Below are 27,288 nucleotides of genomic sequence, written 5' to 3' on the forward strand. Positions count from 1 at the left end.
AAGGAAGCAAGTATGAATTATGTACATGTGTATATATGTATATGTCTGTGTATGTATTTATATGTATATGATATATGTATATCATATATGTATATGATTTCCCTGGGGATAGGGGAGAAAGAATACTTCCCACGTATTCCCTGCGTGTCGTAGAAGGCGACTAAAAGGGGAGGGAGCGGGTGGCTGGAAATCCTCCCCTCTCGTTTTTTTTTTGATTTTCCAAAAGAAGGAACAGAGAAGGGGGCCAGGTGAGGATTTTCCCTCTAAGGCCCAGTCCTCTGTTCTTAACGCTACCTCGCAAACGCGGGAAATGGCGAATGGTATGAAAAAAAAAAAAAATGTTGGAATGTATAGGTATGTATATGTCTGTGTGTGGACATGTATGTATATACATGTGTATGTGGGTAAGTTGGGCCATTCTTTCGTCTGTTTCCTTGCTGTACCTTGCTAACGCGGGAGACAGCGACAATGTATAATAAATATATATATAATAAAATAACTTTTGAAGTGAACTGATTGATCCCTTTTTGAGTGTTATGTCATATATTTGAGTCTATTTTGGCTATTTTTCTTGCCTATTTGCCTGCTTTTTAAAGGATTTTTAGTGCCTAAGATCTGGGCTCTAGTAACAACATAATTTTCATTTACATTTATCTCAATTTTTTCCTTTACTAGTCTTCCTGGCTCAGATACCAACTTCTAGTTTCTCATTCGAATCTGGTACCAGCTTTGTGTCATCAGCAAACAGTAACTGACTTTGCTTCCAAGCCAAACCTCAACTCCTGGCAGTGTGAAGACCTTTCCCTCTACCCAAAATCCATGCATTCACCTCTCTCACCACCCCAACCATACACAGTCCCGTATTGTGGACTCGCCTTCACCTGGAACAACCCACCTTCTGCCTTCCTACCTACTCGTTATCATGCTTTACTGTGTTTATAAAAACTACCCACTGCTTCTTATAGTTTTCCTTCTATATCACTTATTCATAACATCTTCCACAAGGCATTTCTATCAATCACATGATATGCTTTCTCGAGACTCATAAATGCCACATACAAAACCTGTTTTTCTAAGTATTTCTCTCATACATTCTTCAGAGCAAACAGCTGATCCAAACATAATCTATCACATGTGAAACAATTTTGTCCCCCCCCCCCCCACCACACACACACACACACACACACACACACACACACAATCTGATGCTATGTGCAAGCGATCACCCTCTCAATCACCACTCTCCCACAACTTACCACGTACAGTCAACAAACTTATTCCTTTGTACTTCGAACATTTCCCCTAGTCCTGCTTGCCTTTATACAGTGGCACAAAAGAGGCCTTCTACCAATCCTCTGGCATTTCACAGTGATCCAAACATATTTTGAAAATACTAAGTAAGCAATCATTGACCTAGTTATCCCCTCTCCAAAGATATCTAACTATAGTACCAGCTGTCTTGGTATATTTCATCTAACTTGAGGCTTTCATACTTTTCATTTCATCAAACCACTTGCCAAGACTCTCTCACTTTGCATACATCCTCGACCTAAACATTCCACATTTGCTACCCTATCATCAAACACATTTAACATTTCTTCAAAATACTCACTCCATCTCTTCACTTCATGTCTGCCTAATACCTTTTCTCCATTTTTCCCTTCAGTGATGTTCCCATTTGTTCTCTTGTTTTTCCTCACATTATTAACCTCCTACAACATTTTCCTATACCTCTGAACTTTGCTAATACTTGCTCACCATAACTCTCATTTGATGTATTTTTTAGCCTGTGCACCTTTCTCTTGACTTTGTAACACCTTCTCTTATGCATCTCCCAATCAACTGTACTCTTTCCAGGAAAAAGTACACCACACACCCAATTTTTCTCTTTACTAGCAACTCATCTTCATTATCTCACCACTTACTATTTGTCCTCACCTGTTCACCTCCCACCTTCCACATATCACACATTTCTTTTGCATATGCAAGTTCACCCCTAAGTACCTATCATTCCTCACCCCCTCCCTTAGCTTCCTTTACTTTCACCTTTTGCCATCCTACACTCAATCTCTCATGGTATCTCTTAACACAACCCCTTTTCCAAGCTCACCTGCACCAACCTCTGTCCACCTATATCATTTTCTCTTTTCCTAAAGGTTTTACAGATTTTTATAAACGTCCCTCTCAAGTATTGATAGGTATCCCACCAGCTGCCACTCTCTGCACATTGTCCTCCAAGAATCTCTCCTTAGCATGCCTATCAAATAGTACATAATCCAGTGATCCACCTTCCATTACACCTACTCAATCATGTATGCCTCCAAAGGTTTCTCTTTTCAAGTGAGGTACTTCAAATCACCAGTCCTTTTTCAATACACAACTCCACAAACTGCTCACCATATTCATTCACATATACATATACAGACATATCCTTGCCCTCCTTTCACCCTCCTGCATGTTCAGGCCCCGATCACACAAAATCCTTTTCACTCCATCTTTCCACCTCCAATTTGGTCTCCCTCTTCTCCTCGTTCCCTCCACCCTCCGACACATATATCCTCTTGGTCAATCTTTCCTCACTCATTCTCTCCATGTGCCCAAACCACTTCAAAACACCCTCTTCTGCTCTCTCAACCACGCTCTTTTTATTTCCACACATCTCTCTTACCCTTACGTTACTTACTCGATCAAAACACCTCACACCACACATTGTCCTCAAACATCTCATTTCCAGCACATCCATCCTCCTACGCACAACTCTATCCATAGCCCACGCCTCGCAACCATACAACATTGTTGGAACTACTATTCCTTCAAACATACCCATTTTTGCTTTCCGGGATAATGTTCTCGACTTCCACACATTTTTCAAGGCTCCCAAAATTTTCGCCCCCTCCCCCACCCTATGATCCACTTCCGCTTCCATGGTTCCACATATACATATATACACAAATACATATTCATGCTTGCCTTTATCCATTCCTGGCACTACCCTGCCCCACAGGAAACAGCATCGCTATCCCCTGCTTCTGTGAGGTAGTGCCAGGAAACAGACACATTTCTTTTGCATATGCAAGTTCACCTCTAAGTACCTATCATTCCTCACCCCCTCCCTTAGCTTCATTTACTCTCACCTTTTGCCATCCTACACTCAGTCTCTCATGGTATCTCTTAACACAACCCCTTTTCCAAGCTCACCTGCATCAACCTCTGTCCACCTATATTATTTTCTCTTTTCCTAAAGGTTTTACAGATTTTTATACAAGTCCCTCTCAAGTAATGATAGGTATCCCACTAGCTGCCCCTCACTGCACGTTGTCATCCAAGAATCTCTCCTTAGCATGCCTATCAAATGGTACGGTACATAATCCAGTAATCCACTTCCATTACTCCAACTCAATCATGTATGCCTCCAAAGGTTTCTCTTTTCAAGTGAGGTACTTCAAATCACCAGTCCTTTTTCAATACACAACTCCACAAACTGCTCACCATATTCATTCACATATACATACACAGACATATACATATATACACATGTACACATTCATACTTGCTTGCCTTCATCCATTCCTGGCACTACCCCGCCCCACAGGTAACAGCATCGCTATCCCCTGCTTCTGTGAGGTAGTGCTAGGAAACAGACAAAAAAGGCCATATTCATTCAGACTCAGTCTCAAGCAGTCATGTGTAATGCACCGAAACCACAGCTCCCTATCCACATCCAGGCCACAGACCTTTCCATGGTTTACCCCAGATGTTTCACATGCCCTGGTTCAGTCAACTGATAGCAGTCCATCCATCCACCTCCAATTTGGTCGCCCACTTCTCCTTGTTCCCTCCCCCTTTGACACATATATCCTCTTTGTTAATCTTTCCTCACTCATTCTCTCACTATATCTAAACCATTTCAACACACCCTCTTCTGCTCTCTCAACCATAGTCTTTTTATTTCCACACATCTCTCTTACTCGATCAAACCACCTCACACTACATATTGTCCTTAAACTTTTCATTTCCAACACATCCACCTTCCTCTGTACAACTCTATCTATAGCCCATGCCTCGCAACCACATAAGTTTGTGTGTGTGTGTTATGTTGATCACACTAGTTCGTGATGATAGCTATGAATATAATTTTTCTATACATGCAGCACAACATGTTTTGCGGAGACAATCTGCCTCTCAGGTGTGAACCATTCAAAGTTTATTAAGTCCTAACACCACCACAAAAATTCTCTCTCCTCTGCCATTCTTGGCTACACACTAGGCTTACTGTTTGAGGGAAAGTTGGGGGTGCCTTGTGGTTTAGGGAGGTTGGCCTGACTAACAAGATGTGTGGTCAACTATTTCTATGTTTTCATTTCCTGATAATTCTTTCATAATGATTTGGTTGATAACAGGATATGCTTTAAAGTTATCTGTGGATAAATTAAAGTTTATAGTATTAGCAATAATGTCCATATTCTCTGCATGTTATAGAAGGCAACAAAAGGGGGCAGGAGTGGGGAGCTGAAAACTCATCCCTTCTTGTATCTAAATTTCTAAAGAAAGAAGCAGAAGGAGCCAGGCAAGTGGTGTTCATCCTCCTTGAAGGCTCAGACTGGAGTGTCTGAATGTGTGTTGATGTAACCAAGATGAAAAGAGAACAGAGATAGGTAGTATGTTTGAGAAAAGATTCTGGAAGTTCTGGCTCTGAGTGAAATGAACCTCAAGGGTATAAGGGAAGAATGGTTTGGTTTGGAAATGTCACAGGAGTAAAGTCAGGGGTTTATGAGAGGACAAGAGCTAAGGAAGGAGTAGCACTACTCCTGAAGTAGGAGCTATGGGAGTGTTTGATAAAGTGTGAGGATGTAAATTCTAGACTGATGAAGGTAAAACTGAAAGTGGATAGCAAGAGATGAGTGATTATTAATGCTTATGCACTTGGCCTTGAGAAGAGAGACCATCAGTTGCGGTGTTTTGTGAGCAGCTGAGTGATTTCATCATCAGTTTTGGTGCACAAGATCAGGTATTAGTGATGGGTGATTTAAATGCAAAGGTATGTATTGCAGTTGAGGGTATAATTGGTTCACATGGGGTATTTGGTGTTATGAATGGAAATGGTGAAGAGCTTGTGGAGTTGTGTGCTGAAAAATACTGGCGATTGGGAATACCTGGTTTAAAAAGAGAGATATACACAAATATATGTATGTTAGTAGGAGAGATGGTAAATGGGCATTATTAAATCATATTAACTGATAGATGTGTAAAAAGAGACTTTTGGATGTAATTGCACTGAGAGGGACAGCTGGTGGGATGTCTGATCACTATCTTCTGAAGGTGAGGTTGAAGAATTGTAGAGGTTTTTGCAAAAGAAGAAACAATGTCAGGGAGAAGGAAGTGGTGAGAGTTAGTGAGCTTGGAAAGGAGACTTGTGTGAAGAAATACTAGGATAAATTGAGAGAAGAGTGGCAAAAGGTGAGAACAAATGAAGTAAGGGGAGTGGAGGTATTTAGGGAAGCAATGATGGCATAAGCAAAAGATGCGTGTGGCATGCAAAAGGTGGGAGGTGGGCAGATTAAAAAGGGGAGTGGTTGGTGTGATGAAGAAGTTGCTAGTGAAAGAGAAAAGAAAGTCGTTTAGGCAGTAATTACAGGGAAGGAGTGGAAATAATTGGGAGATGTATAAGAGAAAGCGGTAGATGGCCAAAAGGAAGGTGTAGGGGTTGAAAAAGAGGCAAAGGAGATTTAGGGCTAAAGAGTATCTGTAAACTATAGGAAGACTAAAAAGAATATTTGGAAGGAGGTAAATAATATGCGAAAGACAAGTGAGCAAATGGGAATATCGGTGAACGGGACAAAAAGGGAAGTGATAACAGGTAGTGATGAAGCAAGGAGGAGATGGAGTGAGGATTTTGAAGGACTGTTAATTGTGTTTGATGATGAGAGTGGAAGATGTCGGGTGTTTTGGTTGGGGAGGTATGCAAATTGAGAGAATCATGGAAAGTGTTTTAGTGAAGAGAAAAGAGTTGGTGAAAGCCTTGTGGAAGATGAAATGCAGCAAGGAGGCTGGAGTGGATGGTATTGCAGTTAAACTTATCAAGAGAACGGGTGACTGTATTGTTGATTGACTGGTAAGGATATTTATTGTACATATGGATCATGTTGTAGTGCCTGAAGAATGGCAGACTGCATATATAGTGCCATTTCATAAAGACAAACAGGATAAAGGCAAGTATTCAAACTACAAAGGTATAAGTTAGTTGAGTATACCTGGTAAGTTGTATGGAAAGGCGAAGGCATTTACCAAGCATCCGACTATGGAGAAGCAGTGTGGTTCCAGAAGTGGAAGAGAATGTGAAGATCAGGTGTTTGCTTTGAAGAATGTGTGAGAACTACTTAGAAAAACAAATGTATATGTATGTAGAATTTACAGATCTGAGGAAGGAATATGGTAGGGTTGATAGAGATGCTTTGTGGAAGGTCTTAAGAATATATGGTATGGGAGTCACATTGCTAGTAACAGAGAAGTTTTTATCATGGATGTAAAGTGTTTGTATGAGTAGAAAGAGAGGAGAGTGAATGGTTCCCAGTGGTTAGGGAAGTAAATGAAAGAGACTTGGAGAGAGGGGTGAGTATGCAGTCTGTTGGGGATGAGAGGGCCTAGGAAGTGAGTCAGTTGTTGTTCGCTGATGATACAGCCCTGGTGGCTGCTTCGAGTAAGAAACTGCAAAAGTTGGTGACTGAGTGTGGAAGAGTGTGTAAAAGGAGAAAGCTGCAAGTAGAAGTGAATAAAAGCAAGGTTATTAGGTTCAGCAGGGTTAAGGGGCAAGTTAGTTGGGACGAAAAATTTGCAGAAGTGAAGTGTTTTAGCTATCTGGAAGTGGACTTGACAGCAAATGGAATCATAGAAGTGGAAGGGAATCATAGGGTGGGGAGGGGGTGAAGGTTCTGGGCATGCTAAAGAATGTGTGAAACGAGAAAATGCTACCTCAGGGGGCAAAAATAGGTATGTTTGAAGGAATAGTAGTTCCAACAATACTATATGGTTTTAAGGTATGGGCTATAGACAGATAGGGTTGTGAGGAGGAGGGTGGATGTGTTGGAAATGAAATGTTTGAGGACCATATGTGGTGTGAGGTGGTTTGATCAAGTAAGTAATGAAAGGGTACGAAAAATGTGTCAAGATAAAAACAGTGAAGCTGAGAAAGCAGAAGAGGGGATGTTGAATTGGTTTGGACAAATGGAGAGAATGAAGGAGGAAAAGTTTACAAAACAGATATATGTGTCAGAACTGGAGGGAACAAGGAGAACCGGGAGACCAAACTGGAGATGCAAGAATGGAGTGAAAAATATTTTGAGCAATCTGGACCTGAACATGCAGGAGGGTGAAAGGCATACATAAAATAGAGTGAATTGGAATGATGTGGTACAATGGGGTCAATGAGCCATCCATGGACTGAACTAGGGCGTGTAAAATGTCAGTGTTAAACCATGGGAAAGTCTGTCGTACTTGGATGTGGATAGGGAGCTGTGGTTTCAATGCATTACACATAACAGCATGTGTATGGATGTGAGTGAATGTAGCCTTTCTTTATCTGTTTCCTGGCGCTACTAAGCTCATACAAAGGGTGGTGATTGGGTGTAGGTGAAGAAAAGAGAATGTTTATGTTACCTTTTTTTTTTCGCTCATGCATTTGCGCTGTTTTCTGAGGGGTGGGGGGTCATCGGGAATGGATGAAGGCAAACAAGTGTGAATATGTACGTAGGTACATATATTTATGTGTATGCATATGTATATGTAAGTATGTTTATACATGCATATGTAGGTATATATAAATATAAATATATATGTATATTTATTCATTATTATTATATTATACTCTGTCGCCATCTCCAGTGTCAGCAAGGTAGTGCAAGGAAACAGAAGAAAGAATGGCCCAACCCACCCACATACACATGTATATACACGTGTCCACACACGCACATATACATACCTATACAATTCAACGTATGCATATATATACACACACAGACATATACATATAAACACATGTACATAATTCATATTGTCTGCCCTTATTCATTCCCGTCGCCACCCCGCCACACATGTATAATGCACCAAAACCACAGCTCCCTTTCCACATCCAGGCCCCACAGAACTTTCCATGGTTTACTCCAAATGCTTCACGTGCCCTGGTTCAATCCATTGACAGCACGTCGACCCTGGTATACCACATCGTTCCAATTCACTTTATTCCTTACACACATTTCACTCTCCTGCATGTTCAGGCCCTGATCACTCAAAATCTTTTTCACTCCATCTTTCCATCTCCAATTTGGTCTCTCACTTCTCCTTATTCCCTCCACCTCTGACACATATATCCTCTTTGTTGGTCTTTCCTCACTCATTTTCTCCATGTGACCATATTACCACACATCTCTTTTACCCTTTCATTGCTTACTCGATCAAACCACTTCACACCAAATGTTGTCCTCAAACATCTCATTTCCAACACATCCACCCTCCGCACAACTCTATCTATAGCCCACGTCTCGCAACCATATACCATTGACGGAACTACTATTCCTTCAAACATACCTATATTCTTGCTTTTCAAGATAATGTTCTCGACTTCCATACATTCTTCAACGCTCCCAGAACTCACCCTATGATTCACTTCCGCTTCCATGGTTCCATCCGCTGCCAAATCCACTCCCAGATATCTAAAACACTTCACTTCCTCAAGTTTTTCTCCATTCAAACTTACCTCCCAATTGACTTGTCCCTCAACCCTACTGTACCTAATAACCTTGCTCTTATTCACATTTACTCTCAACTTTCTTCTTTCACACACTTTACCAAACTCAGTCACCAGCTTCTGCAGTTTCTCACCCAAATCAGCCACCAGTGTTGTATCATCAGCGAACAACAACTGACTCACTTCCCAAGCTCTTTCATCCACAACAGACTTCATACTTGCCCCTCTTTCCAAAACTCTTGCATTCACCTCCCTAACAACCCCATCCATAAACAAATTAAACAACCATGGAGACATCACGCACCCCTGCTGCAAACCAACATTCACTGAAAACCAATCACTTTCCTCTCTTCCTACACGTACACATGCCTTACATCCTCGATAAAAACTTTTCACTGCTTCTAACAACTTGCCTCCCACACCATATATTCTTAATACCTTCCACAGAGAATCTCTATCAACTCTAGCATATGCCATCCCAGATCCATGAATGCTACATACAAATCCATTTACTTTTCTAAGTATTTCTCACATACATTCTTCAAAGCAAACACCTGATCCACACATCCTCTACCACTTCTGAAACCATACTGCTCTTCCCCAATCTGATGCTATGTACATGCTTTCACCCTCTCAATCAATACCCTCCCATATAATTTCCCAGGAATACTCAACAAACTTATACCTCTGTAATTTGAGCACTCACTTTTATCCCCTTTGCCTTTGTACAGTGGCACTATGCAAGCATTCCACCAATCATCAGGCACTTCACCATGAGTCATACATACATTGAATAACCTTACCAACCAATCAACAATACAGTCACCACGTTTTTTTAATAAATTCCACTACAATACCACCCAAACCCGCCGCCTTGCTGGCTTTCATCTTCGGCAAAGCTTTTACTACCTCTTCTCTGTTTACCAAATCATTCTCCCTAACCCTCTCACTTTGCACACCACCTCAATGAAAACACCCTATATCTGCCACTCTATCATCAAACACATTCAACAAACCTTCAAAATACTCACTCCATCTCCTTCTCACATCACCACTACTTGTTCTCACCTCCCCATTAGCCCCTTCACTGATGTTCCCATTTGTTCCCTTGTCTTACGCACTTTATTTACCTCCTTCCAAAACATCTTTTTATTCTCCCTAACATTTAATGATACTCTCTCACCCCAACTCTCATTTGCCCTCTTTTTCACCTCTTGCACTTTTCTCTTGACCTCCTGCCTCTTTCTTTTATACATCTCCCACTCATTTGCATTATTTCCCTGCAAAAATCATCCAAATGCCTCTCTCTTCTTTTTCACTGATAATCTTACTTCTTTATCCCAACACTCACTACCCTTTCTAATCTGCCCATCTCCCAAGTTTCTCATGCCACAAGCATCTTTTGCACAAGCCATCACTGCTTCCCTGAATACATCTCATTCCTCCCCCACTTCCCTTACGTCCTTTGTTCTCACATTTTTCTATTCTGTATTCAGTCTCTCCTGGTACTTCCTCACACAAGTCTCCTTCCAAGCTCACTAACTCTCACCACCCTCTTCACCCCAACATTCTCTCTTCTTTTCTGAACACCTCTACAAATCTTCACCTTCGCCTCTACAAGATGATGATCATACATCCCTCCAGTTGCACCTCTGAGCACATTAACATCCAAAAGTCTCTCTTTCGTGTGCCTATCAATTAACACATAATCCAATAACACTCTGGCCATCTCACAAGATAATGATCAGACATCCCTCCAGTTGCACCTCTCAGCACATTAACATCCAAAAGTCTCTCTTTCGTGTACCTATCAATTAACACGTAATCCAATAACACTCTCTGGCCATCTCTCCTACTTACATATGTATACTTATGTATACTCTCTTTTTAAACCAGGTATTCCCAATCACCAGTCCTTTTTCAGCACATAAATCTACAAGCTCTTCACCATTATATATTTATTTATCTATTATACTTTGTCGCTGTCTCCTGCACTAGCGCAAGGAAACAGACAAAAGAATGGCCCAACCCACCCACATACACATGTATATACATACACGCCCACATACGCACATATACATACCTATACATCTCAACGTATACATATATAGACACATACAGACATATACATATAAACACATGTATATAATTCATAGTCTGCCCTTATTCATTCCCATCGCCATCCCGCCACACATGAAATAACAACCCCCTCCCCCCGCATGTGCACGAGGTAGCACTATGAAAAGACAACAAAAGCCACATTCGTTCACACTCAGCTGTCACGTATAATGCACCGAAACCACAGCTCCCTTTCCACAGCCAGGCCCCACAAAACTTTCCATGGTTTATCCCAAACGCTTCAAATTCCCTGGTTCAATCCAATGACAGCACGTCGACCCCTATATACCACATCGTTCTAATTCACTTTATTCCTTGCACACCTTTCACCCTCCTGCATGTTCAGGCCCCGATCACTCAAAATCTTTTTCACTCCATGTTTCCACCTTCAATTTGGTCTCCCACTTCTCCTCGTTCCCTCCACCTCTGACACATATATCATCTTTGTCAATCTTTCCTCACTCATTCTCTCCTTGTGACCAAACCATTTCAAAACACCCTCTTCTGCTCTCTCAACCATGCTCTCTTTATTACCACACATCTCTCTTACCCTATTATTACTTACTCGATCAAACCACCTCACATGCCATAATGTCCTCAAACATCTCATTTCCAGCACATCCACCCTCCTCTGCACAACTCTATTTATAGCCCATGCCACGCAACCATATAACATTGGTGGAACCACTATTCCTTCAAACATACCCATTTTTGCTTTCCAAGATAATGCTCTCGACTTCCACACATTCTTCAACGCTCCACGAACTTTCGTTCCCTCCCCCACCCTATGATTCACTTCCGCTTCCATGGCTCCATCTGCTGCCAAATCCACTCCCAGATATCTAAAACACTTCACTTCCTCAAGTTTTTCTCCATTCAAACTTACCTCCCAACTGATTTGTCCCTCAACCCTACTGAACCTAATAACCTTGCTCTTATTCACATTTACTCCCAGCCTTCTTCTTTCACACACTTTATACCAAATTCAGTCACCAGCTTCTGCAGTTTCTCACCCGAATCAGCCACTAGCGCTGTATCATCAGCGAACAACAACTGACTCACTTCCCAAGCTCTCTCATCCACAACAGACTGCATACTAGCCTCTCTTTCCAAAACTCTTGCATTCACCTCCCTAACAACCCCATCCATAAACAAATTAAACAACCATGGAGACAACACGCACCCCCGTTGCAAACCACCATTCACTGAGAACCAATCACTTTCCTCTCTTCCTACACGTACACATGCCTCACATCCTCGATAAAAACTTTTCACTGCTTCTAACAACTTGCCTCCCACACCATATATTCTTAATACCTTCCACAGAGCATCTCTATTAACTCTTATCATATGCCTTCTTCAGATCCATAAAAGCTACATACAAATCCATTTGCTTTTCTAGGTATTTCTCACATACATTCTTCAAAGCAAACACCTGATCCACACATCCTTTACCACTTCTGAAACCACAATGCTCTTCCCCAATCTGATGCTCTGTACATGCCTTCACCCTCTCAGTCAATACCCTCCCATATAATTTACCAGGAATACTCAACAAACTTATACCTCTGTAATTTGAGCACTCACTTTTATCCCCTTTGCCTTTGTACAATGGCACTATGCAAGCATTCCGCCAATCCTCAAGCACCTCACCATGAGTCATACATGCATTGAATAACCTTACCAACCAGTCAACAATACAGTCACCCCCTTTATTAATAAATTCCACTGCAATACCATCCAAACCAGCTGCATTGCCGGCTTTCATCTTCCGCAAAGCTTTTACTACCTCTTCTCTGTTTACCAAAACATTCTCCCTAACCCTCTCACTTTGCACACCACCTCGACCAAAACACCCTACATCTGCCACTCTATCATTGCAAGCCATCTCGACCAAAACACCCTATATCTGCCACTCTATATCATCAAACACATTCAACAAATCTTCAAAATACTCACTCCACCTCCTCACATCACCACTACTTGTTATCACCTCCCCATTAGCCCCCTTCACTGATATTCCCATTTGTTCCCTTATCTTCTGCACTGTATTTACCTCCTTCCAAAACATCTTTTTATTTTCCCTAAAATTCAATCATACTCTCTCACCCCAACTCTCATTTACCCTCTTTTTCACCTCTTGCACCTTTCTCTTGACCTCCTGCCTCTTTCTTTTATATATCTCCCAGTCATTTGCATTATTTCCCTGCAATAATCGTCCAAATGCCTCTCTCTTCTCTTTCACTTTTCTTACTTCTTCATCCCACCACTCACTACCCTTTCTAATCTGCCCACCTCCCACACTTCTCATGCCACAAGTATCTTTTGCACAAGCCGTCACTGCTTCTGTAAATACATCCCATTCCTCCACCACTCCTCTTACGCCCTTTGTTCTCACCTTTTTCCATTCTGTACTCTGTCTCTCCTGGTACTTCCTCACACAAGTCTCCTTCCCAAGCTCACTTACTCTCACCACTCTCTTCACCCCAACCTTCTCTCTTCTTTTCTGAAAACCTCTACAAATCTTCACCTTCGCCTCCACAAGAAAATGATCAGACATCCCTCCAGTTGCACCTCTCAGCACATTAACATCCAAAAGTCTTTCTTTCGCGCGCCTATCAATTAACACATGATCCAATAACGCTCTCTGGCCATCTCTCCTACTTATGTATATTTATGTATATCTCTCTTTTTAAACCAGGTATTCCCAATCACAAGTCCTTTTTCAGCACATAAATCTACAAGCTCTTCAATATTTCCATTTACAACACTGAACACCCCATGTACACCAATTATTCCCTCAACTGCCACATTACTCACCTTTGCATTCAAATCACCCATCCCTATAACCCGGTCTCGTGCATCAAAACTACTAACACACTCACTCAGCTGCTCCCAAAACACTTGCCTCTCATGATCTTTCTTCTCATGCCCAGGTGTGTATACATCAATAATCACCATCTCTCTCCATCCACTTTCAGTTTTACCCATATCAATCTAGAGTTTACTTTCTTACACTCTATCACATACTCCCATCACTCCTGTTTCAGGAATAGTGCTTCTCCTTCCCTTGCTCTTGTCCTCTCACTAACCCCTGACTTTACTCTCATGACATTCCCAACCATTCTTCCCCTTTACCCTTGAGCTTCATTTCACTCAGAGCCAAAACATCCAGGTTCCTTTCCTCAAACTTACTACCTATCTCTCCTGTTTCTCATCTCGGTTACATCCACACACATTTAGACACCCCAATCTAAGCCTTCGAGGAGGATGAGCACTCCCCGCGTGACTCCTTCTTCTGTTTTCCCTTTCAGAAAGTTAAAATACAAGGTAGTGCAAGGAAACAGACGAAAGAATGGCCCAACCTACCCACATATACAAGTATATAAATAAACGTCCACACATGCACATATATTCACCTATACATTTCAACGTATACATACATATACATACACAGACTCACATACATACACATGTACATATTCATACATGCTGCTTTTATCCATTCCCTCTGCCACCCCAGCACACATGAAATGGCACACCCTCCCCCGCGTGCACGTGAAGTAACGCTAGGAAAAGACAACAAAGGCCACATTCATTCACACTCATTCTCTAACTGTAATGTGTAATGCACTGAAACCACCGCTCCCTTTCGACATCTAGGCCCCACAAGACTTTTCATGGTTTACCCCAAATGCTTTACATGCCCTGGTTCAATCCATTTACAGCACATCAACCCCGGTATACCACATCATTCCAATTCACTCTATTCCTTGCACGCCTTTCACCCTCCTGCATGTTCAGGCCCCGATCACTCAAAATCTTTTTCACTCCATCCTTCCACCTCCAGTTTGGTCGCCCACTTCTCCTCATTCCCTCCACCCCAGACACATATAATCTCTTTGTCAGTCTTTCCTTACTCATTCTCTCCTTGTGACCAAATCATTTCAACACACACTCTTCTGCTCTCTCAACCACACTCTTTTTGCTACCATACATCTCTCTTACCCTTTCATTACTCAATCAAACCACCTCACACCACATATTGTCCTCAAACATCTCATTTCCAACACATCCACCCTCCTCTGCACAAGCCTGTCCACAGCCCATGCCTCACAACCATATAACATTGTCGGAACCATTATTCCTTCAAACATACCCATTTTTGCTTTCCGAGATAACATTCTTGCCTTCCACACATTTTTCAATGCTCCCAGAGCCTTTGCCCCCTCCCCCACCCTGTGACTCACTTCCGCTTCCATGGCTCCATCCACTGCCAAATCCACTCCCAGATATCTAAAGCACTTCACTTCCTCCAATTTTTCTCCATTCAAACTTACCTCCCAATTTACTTGTCCCTTAACCCTACTGGACCTAATAACCTTGCTCTTATTCACATTTACTCTCAGTTTTTTTCTTTCACACACTTGACCAAATTCAGTCACCAAATTATGCAGTTTCTCACCCGAATCAGCCACCAGTGCTGTATCATCAGCGAACAACAACTGACTCACTTCCCAAGCCCTTTCATCTACAACAGATTGCATACTTGCCCCTCTCTCCAAAATTCTTGCATTCACCTCCCTAACAACCCCATCCATAAACAAATTAAACAACCATGGAGACATCATGCTCCCTGCCTCAAACCAACATTCACTGGGAGCCAATCACTTTCCTCTCTTCCTACTCGTAGACATGCCTTACATCCTCAGTAAAAACTCTTCACTGCTTCTAGAAACTTACGTCCTACACCATATACTCTTAATACCTTCCACAGAGCATCTCTATCAACTTTATCATATCTATCATATGCCTTCTCCAGATCCATAAATGCTTTATACAAATTCATTTGTTTTTGTAAGTATTTCTCACATACATTCTTCAAAGCAAACACCTGATCCACACATCCTCTACCACTTCTTAAACCACACTGCTCTTCCCCTATCTGATGCTCTGTACATGTCTTCCCCCTCTCAATCAATACCCTTTCATATAATTTCCCAGGAATACTTAAGAAACTTATACCTCTGTAATTTGAGCACTCAACTATATCCCCTTTGCCTTTGTACAATGGCAATATGCATGCATTCCGAAAATCCTGGCACTTCACCATGAACCATACACACATTGAATATCCTCACCAGCCAGTCAACAATACAGTCACCCCCTTTTTTAATAAAGTCAACTGCAATACCATCCAAACCAGCCGCCTTGCCGGCTTTCATCTTCCGGAAAGCTTTCACTACTTCTTCTGTGTTTACCAAATCGTTCTCCCTGACCCTCTCACTTTGCACACCACCTCAACCAAAACACCCCATATCTGCCACTCTATCATTTAACACATTCAACAAACCTTCAAAATACTCCATCTCCCTCTCACTTCACCACTACTTATCATTACCTCCCCATTTGCCCCCTTCACTGATGTTCCCATTCGTTCTCTTCTCTTGTGCACTTCCTTTACCTCCTTCCAAAACATCTTTTTATTCTCCCTAAAATTTAATGATACTCTCTCACCCCAACTCTCATTCCCTCTTTCTCACCTCTTGCACCTTTCTCTTGACCTCTTGCCTCTTTCTTTTATAAATTTCCCAGTCATTTGCACTATTTCCCTGAAAAAATCGTCGAAATGCCTCTCTCTTCTTTTTCACTAACAATCTTACTTCTTTATCCCACCACTCACTACCCTTTCTAATCTACACATCTTCCACCTTTCTCATGCCACAGGCATCTTGTTTGCAAACCATCACTGCTTCCCTAAATACATTCCATTCCTCCCCCAATCCCCTTATGTCATTTGCTCTCACCTTTTTCCATTTTGCACTCAATCTCTCCTGGTACTTCCTCACACAAATCTCCTTCCCAAGCCCACTCTCTTCACCCCAACATTTTCTCTTCTGAAAACCTCTACAAATCCTCACCTTCGCCTCCACAAGATAATGATCAGACATCCCTTCAGTTGCCCCTCTCAGCACATTAACATCCCAAAGTCTCTCTCTCATGTGGCTATCAATTAACACGTAATCCAATGATGCTCTCTGGCCATCTCTCCTACTTACATACATATACTTATGTATATCTCTCTTTTTATACCAGGTATTCCCAATCACCATTCCTTTTTCAGCACACAAATCTACAAGCTCTTCACCATTTCCATTTACAACACTGAACACCCCATGTACACCAATTATTCCCTCAACTGCCACATTACTCACCTCTGCATTCAAATCACCCATCACTATAACCCAGTCTCGTGTATCAAAACTGGTAACACACTCTCTCAGCTGTTCCCAAAACACTTGCCTCTCATGATCTTTATTCTCATGACCAGGTGCATAGGCACAAATAATCATCCATGTCTCTCCATCCACTTTCAGTTTTACACATATCAATCTAGACTTTACTTTCTTACACACTATCACATACTCCACAACTCCTATTTCAGGAGTAGTGCTACTTATTCCTTTGCTCTTGTCCTCTCACCAACCCCTGACTTTACTCCCAAGACATTCCCAAACCACTCTTCTCCTTTACCCTTGAGCTTTATTTCACTCAGAGCAAAAACATCCAGGTTTCTTTCCTCAAACATACAACCTATCTTTCCTTTTTTCTCTCATCTTGGTTACATCCACACACATGTAAGACACCCCAATCTGAGCCTTCGAGGAGGATGAGCACTCCCTGCATGACTCCTTCTGTTTCCTCTTTTGGAAAGTTAAAATACAAGGAGGGGAGGGTTTCTAGCCCCCTGTTATATATATCCCTGGGGATATATATAGCCCCCCGATATATATATATCCCTGGGAATAGGGGAGAAAGAATACTTCCCACCTTCCCACATATTCCCCACGTGTTGTAGAAGGCGACTAAAGGGGGCAGGAACTGGGGGTCTAAAAACCCTCCCCTCCTTATATTCAACTTTCTAAAAGGGGAAACTGAAGAAGGAGCCATGGGGGGAGTGCTCACCCTCCTCGAAGGCTCAGATCTGGGTGTCTAAATGTGTGTGGATGTAACCAAGATGAGAGAAAAAAGGATAGATAGGTAGTATGTTTGAGGAAAGGAACCAGGATGTTTTGGCTCTGAGTGAAACAAAGCTCAAGGGTAAAGGAGAAGAGTGATTTGGGAATGTCTTGGGAGTATAGTCAGGGGTTGGTGAGAGGACATTAGCAAAGGAAGGGGTAGCACTACTCCTGAAGCATGAGTTGTGAGAGTATGTGATAGAGAGTAAGACAGTAAACTTTAGCTAGATTGATATGAGTAAAACTGAAAGTGGATGGAGAGAGTTGGGTGATTATTGGTGCCTATGCGCCTGGTCATGAGAAGAAAGATCACGAGGCAAGTGTTTTGGGAGCAGCTGAGTGAGTGTGTTAGCAGCTCTGATGCACGAGACCGGGCTAAAGTGATAGGTGATTTGAATGCAAAGGTGAGTAATGTGGCAGTTGAGGGTACAATTGGTGTACAAGGGGTGTTCAGTGTTGTAAATGGAAATGGTGAAGAGCTTGTAGATTTGTGTGCTGAAAAAGGACTGGTGACTGGGAATTCCTGGTTTAAATGGGGAGATATACATAAGTATATTTATATAAGTAGGAGAGAAGGCCAGAGAGCATTATTGAATTATGTGTTAATTGACAGGTGCAGGAAATAGAGACTTTTGGAAGTCATTGTGCTGAGAGGGGCAACTGGTGGGATGTCTGATCATTATCTTGTAGAGGAGAAGGTGAAGATATGTAGTTTTCAGAAAAGAATAGAGAATGTTGGTGTGAAGAAAGTGGTGAGAGTAAGTGAGCTTGGAAAGGAGATTTGTGTGAGGAAATACCAGGAGAGACTGAGAGCAGAATGGCAAAAGGTGAGAGCAAATGACTGAAGGGGAGTGGGGGAGGAATGGGATGTATTTGGGGAAGCAGTGATGGCTTGCGCAAAAGATGCTTGTGGCATGAGAAAGGTGGGAGGTGGACAGATTAGAAAAGGTAGTGAGTGGTGGGATGAAGAAGAATGATTGTTACTGAAAGAGAAGAGAGAGGCGTTTGGACAATTTTTGCAGGGAAGTAGTGAAAATGAGTGGGAGATGTATAAAAGAAAGAGGCAGGAGGTCAAGAGAAGTGTGCAAGAGGTCAAAAAGAAGGCAAATGAGAGCTGGGGTGAGAGAGTGTCATTACATTTTAGGGAGAATAAAAAGATGTTTTGGAAGGAGGTAAATAAAGTGCGTGAGACAAGAGAACAAATGGGAACATCAGTGAAGGGGGCTAATGGGAAGGTAACAACAAGTAGTGGTGAAGTGAGAAGGAGTGAGTATTTTGAAGGTTTGTTGAATGTGTTTGATGACAGAGTGGGAGATATAGGGTCTTTTGGTCTGCAAAGTGAGAGGGTCAGGGAGAATGCTTTGGTAATCAGAGAAGAGGTAGTGAAAGCTTTGCTGAAGATGAAAGCCGGCAAGGCGGTGGGTTTGGATGATACTGCAGTGGAATTTACTAAAAAAGTGGGTGACTGTGTTGTTGATTGGTTGGTAAGGATATTCAGTGTGTGCCTGGTTCATGGTGAAGTACCTGATGATTGGCGGAATGCATGCATAGTGCCACTATACAAAGGCAAAGGGGATAAAGGTGAGAGTTCAAATTACAGAGGTATAAGTTTGTTGAGTATTCCTGGGAAATTAATGGAAGGGTATTGATTGAGAGGGTGAAGGCATGTACAGAGCATCAGATTGGGGAAGAGCAGTGTGGTTTCAGAAGTGGTAGAGGATGTGTGGATCAGGTGTTTGCTTTGAAGAATGTAAGTGAGAAATTCTTAGAAAAACAGATGGATTTGTATGTAGCATTTATGGATCTGGAGAAGGCATATGATAGGGTTGATAGAGATGCTTTGCGGATGGTATTAAGAGTATATGGTGTGGGAGGCAAGTTGATAGAAGCAGTGAAAAGTTTTTACTAAGGATGTAAGGCATGTGTACCTGTAGGAAGAGAGGAAAGTGACTGGTTCCCTGTGAATGTTGGTTTGAGGCAGGGGTGCATGATGTCTCCATGGTTGTTTAATTTGTGTATGGATGGGGTTGTTAAGGAGGTGAATGCAAGAGTTTTGGAGAGAGGGGCAAGTATGCAGTCCATTGTGGATGATAGGGCCTGGGAAGTGAGTCAGTTGTTGCTCGCTGATGATGTAGCTCTAGTGGCTGATTTGTGTGAGAAACTGCAGAAGCTGGTGACTGAGTTTGGAAAAGTGTGCGAAAGCAGAAAGTTGAGAGTAAACATGAATAACAGCAAGGTTTTTAGGTTCAGTAGGATTGAGAAAAAGTTAGTTGGGATGCAAAATTGAATGGAGAAAATTAGAGGAAGTGAACTGTTTCAGATATCTGGGAGTGGACTTAGCAGCAAATGGAACCATGGAAGGAGAAGTGAGTCACAGGGTGGGGGAGAGGGTGAAGGATCTGGGAGCAATGAAGAATGTGTTTAAAGAGAGAATATTATCTCAAAGAGCAAAAATGCGCATGCTTTAAGGAATAGTAGTTCCAACAATATTATATGGCTGTGAGGCATGGGCTATGGATAGGGTTCTACGAAGGAGGGTGGATGTGATGGAAATGAAATGTTTGAGGACAGTATGTGGTGTGAGGTGGTTTGATTGAGTAAGCAATGAAAGGGCAAGATTGGTGTGGTAATAAAAAGAGTGTGGTTGAGAGAGATCAGAAGAGGGTGTGTTGAAATGGTTCGGATAAATGGAGAGAATGAGTGAGAAAATGTTGACAAAGAGAATATATGTGTCAGAGATGGAGGGAACAAGGAGAAGCAGGAGACCAAACTGGAGGTGGGAGGATGGAGTGAAAAAGATTTTGTGCGACTCGGGCCTGAACATGCAGGAGGGTGAGAGTCATGCAAGGAATAGAGTGAATTGGAATGATCTGGTATACTAGGGTTGACATGGACTGAACCAGGGCATGTGAAATGTCTGGGGTCTACCATGGTAAGGTCTGTGGGGCCTGGATGTGGATAGGGAGTTGTGGTTTCAGTGCTCTACATACGACAGCTAAAGACTAAGTGTGAATGAATGTGGCCTTTCTTTGTCTGTTTTCTAGGTGCTACCTCACTGAAGCAGGAGTTAGTGACGCTGTTTCCTGTGGGGCAAGATGGCGGTGGGAATGGATGAGGGCAAACAAGTGTGAATATGTACATGTTTAAATATGTATAACTCTGTGTATGTGTATGTATATGTTATGTGTACATGTTGAGATGTATCTGTATATGTATGGGCATTTATGTATATATGTACGTGTATGGGCATTTATGTATATATGTATGTGTATGGGCATTTATGTATATATGTATGTGTATGGGCATTCATGTATATATATATATATATATATATATATATATATATATATATATATATATATATATATATATATCTTTCTTTTTCTTTCAAACTATTCGCCATTTCCCGCATTAGCGAGGTAGCGTTAAGAACAGAGGACTGGGCCTTTGAGGGAATACCCTCACCTGGCCCAATTCTCTGTTCCTTCTTTTGGAAAAAAAAAAAAAAAAAAACGAGAGGGGAGGATTTCCAGCCCCCCGCTCCCTCCCCTTTTAGTCGCCTTCTACGACACGCAGGGAATACGTGGGAAGTATTCTTTCTCCCCTATCCCCAGGGATAATATATATATATATATATATATATATATATATATATATATATATATATATATATATATATATATATATATATATATATATGTGTGTGTGTGTGTGTGTGTGTGTGTATATGAGTAGATGGGCCGTTCTTCGTCTGTTTCCTGGCGCTACCTTGCTGACACAATGGCAATCAAGTAAAATAAATAATACATATGTATACATTTTCTTGATATGTTGATCAAACTAGTCTGAGATGATTGTTGTGTAAGGTGACAATTTTATCAAACATGTAATCTTTCAATCCATGTTTCAGGGAGGCATTCCACTTCATCAGGTGCAAACAATTCATAAAGTCTTTTAAAAGCCAAAATACCACAAAAATTCCATCTCTCTTCTGCTATTCTCAACTACACACTGGCCTGACTATTAAAGGGAAAGTGGGTGGTGCCTTGTGGTTAAGGGGTGGTTGTGAGCAGGGGGTTGGCCTGGGTAACAAGATGTGTCTTCAACTCTTTTCCTTCTGTTATCGTTTCATGATAATTCTTTATAATGACCTGCTTGATAATAGGATGTGCTTTAAAGTTACCTGGGGACAAATTAAAGTTCTTAATATTAGGAATTAAGACAGATTCAATGACGTTATGGTTAGCATAACCAGAAAAGGTGTACAATGTGAGTGGATGATTAAGGTCTACCAGGTGATCCTTTTCATGTTAGTGTTTAGTAATTGCATTTTTGCAGTTATCTTTGCATAATGAATGACAGTGCCAATAGCATCTCTCAGTTATTGTTTTACTGGTATGGCCAATATATTACATCTTTACATGCCTTACATTTGATGGTGTATACACTCCCAATTTTCTGATAATTTGGCCTACTTTTGAATAAAGTCTTACTGATAGCATTAATATACCGGAATGCAACATTAAAAGCACTGCTTTACAGTACTTGTCTTACATTAGCTAAGTTAGGAAAAGAGGGCAACACTAAACCTATCATCATTTTCCACATTTTTGTTACTAGATGCATAAAATGTCTTCCTAGCTTTCCAGTTAGCCTCATTCACAAACCACTTACGATAACATAACTGCCTGAAGATATGTCATATATAACTGCATTCGCCTACCAGACTTATGGGATCACATATAAGTAATGCTCTTAAAATCATTTGACAAAACTACAGGTATTCTTACAGTACATGACTTTTCTGCACTGCCTCCAGTTATATTGCTACTGTTGTGCTATCAAATGTAATTTAAATTAAAGAATTATTGCTATTCCTATAACCTAGTAAATCAAAAGTAAAATATCTTCTCTATGAAGATATTAAGTACCATAGGTACAAAGAAACATTTAAAATTACTTCTGTATTGGTAATGGGGAAAATTATGAAGCAGCGCATAGTACTGCTATATAATCTCATTCATTAATTATATTATGAAGAATTATAATTTTGCAAAAGTTATAAAATTTTTGAGTCTCTTTCTGAACGAAAAAGTGGAGAAAACTTATCCAACTTAATTAAGCAAAACCTAACCTAACAAAAATCTAGACAACCAGAAATACATAGGCTGTTTCTTTATTAGCAAGGTATGTAGATTAGGCTTAAGTTATATTTAATTTCATTTTAAGCTGGATCAGAAAAGTTATACATAATGTAGTGAATTCCAGTCAGGGCTTTCACATATCACAGAAGGGTTTTTGAGTTTAATAATAACTGGTCTTTGTGGGAGTTAGGTTAGCATTTTGTGTGTGTGTGACCTCAGACACTAATACTATAACATGCAGGAGGGTGAAAGGAGGGCAAGGAATAGAGTGAATTGGATCGATGTGGTATACCGGGGTTGACGTGCTGTCAGTGGATTGAATCAAGGCATGTGAAGCGTCTGGGGTAAACCATGGAAAGCTGTGCAGGTATGTATATTTGCGTGTGTGGACGTATGTATATACATGTGTATGGGGGTGGGTTGGGCCATTTCTTTCGTCTGTTTCCTTGCGCTACCTCGCAAACGCGGGAGACAGCGACAAAGTATAATAATATATATATATATATATATATATATATATATATATATATATATATATATATATATATATATATATATATATATCAGAAAATAACAGTAGGTCTTAAACTATGTTAAACTGCACTACGACAACATTTTTAACATCTTATAACTTCCCACAACCATTGTTAAAAATATAATCTTGGTCCAACCACAATTAAATACAAAATTATTATAAGTTTAAACACACACATGTGTTAATGTAATCAGACATGATAAGGAACAGGTAAGCAGAAATGCAGTAACATTGCTGGAAGTAAATTTCATTGACAAACCTGCTAAAAAAAAAGATCTAATAACAAAATAGGATAATTACATAATGATAAATATATAAAACAAATTAAACAATGTTATTGCTCAGAGACTGGGCAAACATATTTGCATATCCTCCTTGACGTATTATCCATATGTCAATGAATATTATGAATATGAATAATTAATATCTCAAACTTCGACTCAAATAAGTTTCGAATTAAAGAGTTTTCTCTATTTTTTAAAATGCCTTATAAGGTAAAGTGTTATATATTACAAAAATATATGAGAAAATCATAATACTGTAACTTTCATGGCATCTCATTCATAGTCTCTCTTCATTCTACGTACGACATGGTTGCTGGCTACTGAATCCTCATATATATATATATATATATATATATATATATATATATATATATATATATATATATATATATATACGTGTGTGTGTGTGTGTGTGTGTTTCTAAACCAAATATTTTACCTTCCCAAACACCGCTCGTACGTACATCTTTAACAGTGATGAAGTAAGTCAAAGCATAAAAAAAAAACAATTTCTCATTAAATGGAAAAGAAAATCTTGAAAGAATTGTAAAAAAAAAAAAAATACCATGAAAAAGACATAAAGGATCTTAACTTACCGAGGGAGAAGTAAAAAAATAAGAGCGATGTAATCGCTCTCGACAGACTACGTCACAGCTCAGGAACATCTTAGCTAGGAAGGTACACTCAGGCATGTTGCGGGGTCCTGAAAGGCGACATTTGGCATCAATTTAGTTGGGAAGAGCGACGATGAGATGGCGTTACTGTCGTAAATACATCAGTATATCATAACCAATGTTTAAATCTTTTTTTGGACTTGCCTTAACGTTCACAACTGGAGCGGCTATGGTATTTCAAAGTGCATGAAGATACTTGCAATTTACCTCTTCAAATTTTAATACAAATATAATACAATACCACAATTAATCATATGAGAGATATTACATATAATCTGGAAATTGGTCTTAGCTGTGTATATGGAGCTTTGGTTTCGGTATACTTGACTGCTAGACAATGGATGAGGACGGATGTGGCTTTTTCGACTTTACTAGGCGCTACCTAGCTAAAACGGGAATGCGAACAAGTGTGTGTGTATATATATATATATATATATATATATATATATATATATATATATATATATATATATATATATATATATATACACACACACACACCAAATGGCGTCCTAGCTATGTCTCTTCGTTGTATATCAACTGACGGTTATATTTCTCTCATGTCTCCCCTGATGATGTGATTGTTACTCGAAAGTGCACTTGGGAACTTATCGCGTTTCATTTTGCCCGTGGACTCATAGAAACATATATATATATATATATATATATATATATATATATATATATATATATATATATATATATATATATATATAAATTTTTTTTTTAAACTATTTGCCATTTCCCGCGTTAGCGAGGTAGCGTTAAGAACAGAGGACTGGGCCTTTGAGGGAATATCCTCACCTGGCCCCCTTCTCTGTTCCCTCTTTTGGAAAATTAAAAAAAAAAATAATGAGAGGGGAGGATTTCCAGCCCCCCGCTCCCTCCCCTTTTAGTCGCCTTCTACGACACGCAGGGAATACGTAAGAAGTATTCTTTCTGCCCTATCCCCAGGGATAATATATATATATATATATATATATATATATATATGTATTCCTTTTTTGTCTACGGGGAAATAAAACACAATAAGTTCCCAAGTGCACTTTCGAGTAATGATCACACCATCAGGGGAGACACAAGAAAGAAATATAACAGTTGATATACAACGAAAAGACGTAGCTAGGACGCTATTGGGAACTACTATTCCTTCAAACATACCCATTTTTGTTCTCCGGTGATAACATTTTCTCTCTTTTCATACATTCTTCACCGCTCCTAGAACCTTCGCCGCCTCTCCCACCCCTATGGCTTACTTCCACTTCCACGGTTCCATTCGTTGCTAAGTCCACTCCCAGATATCTAAAACACTTCAGTTCCTCCAATTTTTCTCCATTCAAACTTACCTCCCAATTAACTTGTCCCTCACCCCTGCTGAACCTAATAACCTTGTTCTTATTCAGAGTTTCTCTCAACTTTCTCCTTTCACACACTTTTCCAAACTCAGTCACCAACTTCTGCAGTTTCTCACTCGAATCAGCCACCAGTGCGCTATCATCGGCGAACAGCAACTGCCTCACTTCTCATGCCCTCTCATCCACAACAGACTGCATACTTGCCCCTCTCTCCAAAACTCTTGCATCTACCTCCCTAACCAACCCATCCATAACCAAATCAAACAACCATGGGGACATTACACACCCCTGCTACACTCTCCTCTCTTCCTCCTCGAAGGTTGCAATGATGCAACCACAAGTTAAAATGAAGCACAAGTCAGGTGCATTTTCATGTATAATCACCGTCAGGAGAAACACAAGAATGATCTCATTCTGGTGTCTCCCCTGACGATGTGATCACACACGAAAGTGCACCTGGCTTATTGTGCTTCATTTTTCCTCGTAGTTACCAGCAAATGCATCTCTATGTATGTATGTATTTATGTATGTATGCATGCATGTATGTATGTATGTATGTATGTATGTATGTATGCATGTATGTATGTATGTATGTATGTATGTATGTATGTATGTATGTATGTATGCATGTATGTATGTATGTATGTATGTATGTATGTATGTATGTATGTATGTATGTGTATGTATATGAAGATACTGTCATTTTTGTGCTCTTCTTTGGTAACTTGTCACCTTTTTTTTCAATGAATAATTTTTTTTGCGGAAATCATTAGTTGATTTTCGTAACCTGTACGTTTACCTGAGGTGTGGCTATTGTGAGCGAGAAGAAGAAACATCAGAGATGACATGCTGGGCGGGTTATAAACATCTGGGGGAAGACGTCAGCTGGTGGAGCGGCCCCGGGTGGCATGGGCGCGTGGGCAGGGCGCCTCCTGACGCCACGTGTCAGCCCTCACACCACAACAATACCTCCTTCTCCTCCTCCATCTAGAAAAAAAAAGGGGGGGCAATTAAATCCGAAATTATTTTTCTCAATAAACACGAATGAACCAACAACGTCTTAGTCTGGCCAACATTACGTACCATCCTGCAGCAGGAACAGGAGGCAGAGGCGATGTGAAGACCTCTCCTCCAGCAGGAGGGACGTCCAGTACCCTGGAGGACCCACCTCCTCACACCAGAGAGAGGAACATAAGTAAACATAACGTGAGGTTTGTCTCACTTAACCGTGATGTGGGAGTGGCCTGGGCTTGGCTCACGGCTGCCCACTAGCTGTCTCGTTTGGTGCTTCTTGCAGTGGCTGGTGTGTACACCCAACACAGCCGCTGGTGTGTACACCCAACACAGCCGCTGGTGTGTACACCCAACACAGCCGCTGATGTGTACACCCAACACAGTCGCTGATGTGTACACCCAACAC

General features: G+C 40.8%; 1 long non-coding RNA gene across 1 annotated transcript in view; it reads right to left on the reverse strand.

The window, feature by feature from the left end:
• LOC139746754 (uncharacterized) overlaps positions 1–27,288 on the reverse strand; it is a 77,149-nt gene that overhangs the window by 37,208 nt on the left and 12,653 nt on the right. The window contains exons 2-3 of the long non-coding RNA XR_011712220.1: positions 26,668–26,855; positions 24,436–24,542 (exon numbers count right to left, since the gene is read on the reverse strand). This is a non-coding gene — a long non-coding RNA (uncharacterized lncRNA). The remainder of the gene's footprint in view (positions 1–24,435; positions 24,543–26,667; positions 26,856–27,288) is intronic.

This window comes from Panulirus ornatus, chromosome 66, assembly GCF_036320965.1.
Source record: "Panulirus ornatus isolate Po-2019 chromosome 66, ASM3632096v1, whole genome shotgun sequence".
NCBI lineage: Eukaryota > Metazoa > Arthropoda > Malacostraca > Decapoda > Palinuridae > Panulirus > Panulirus ornatus.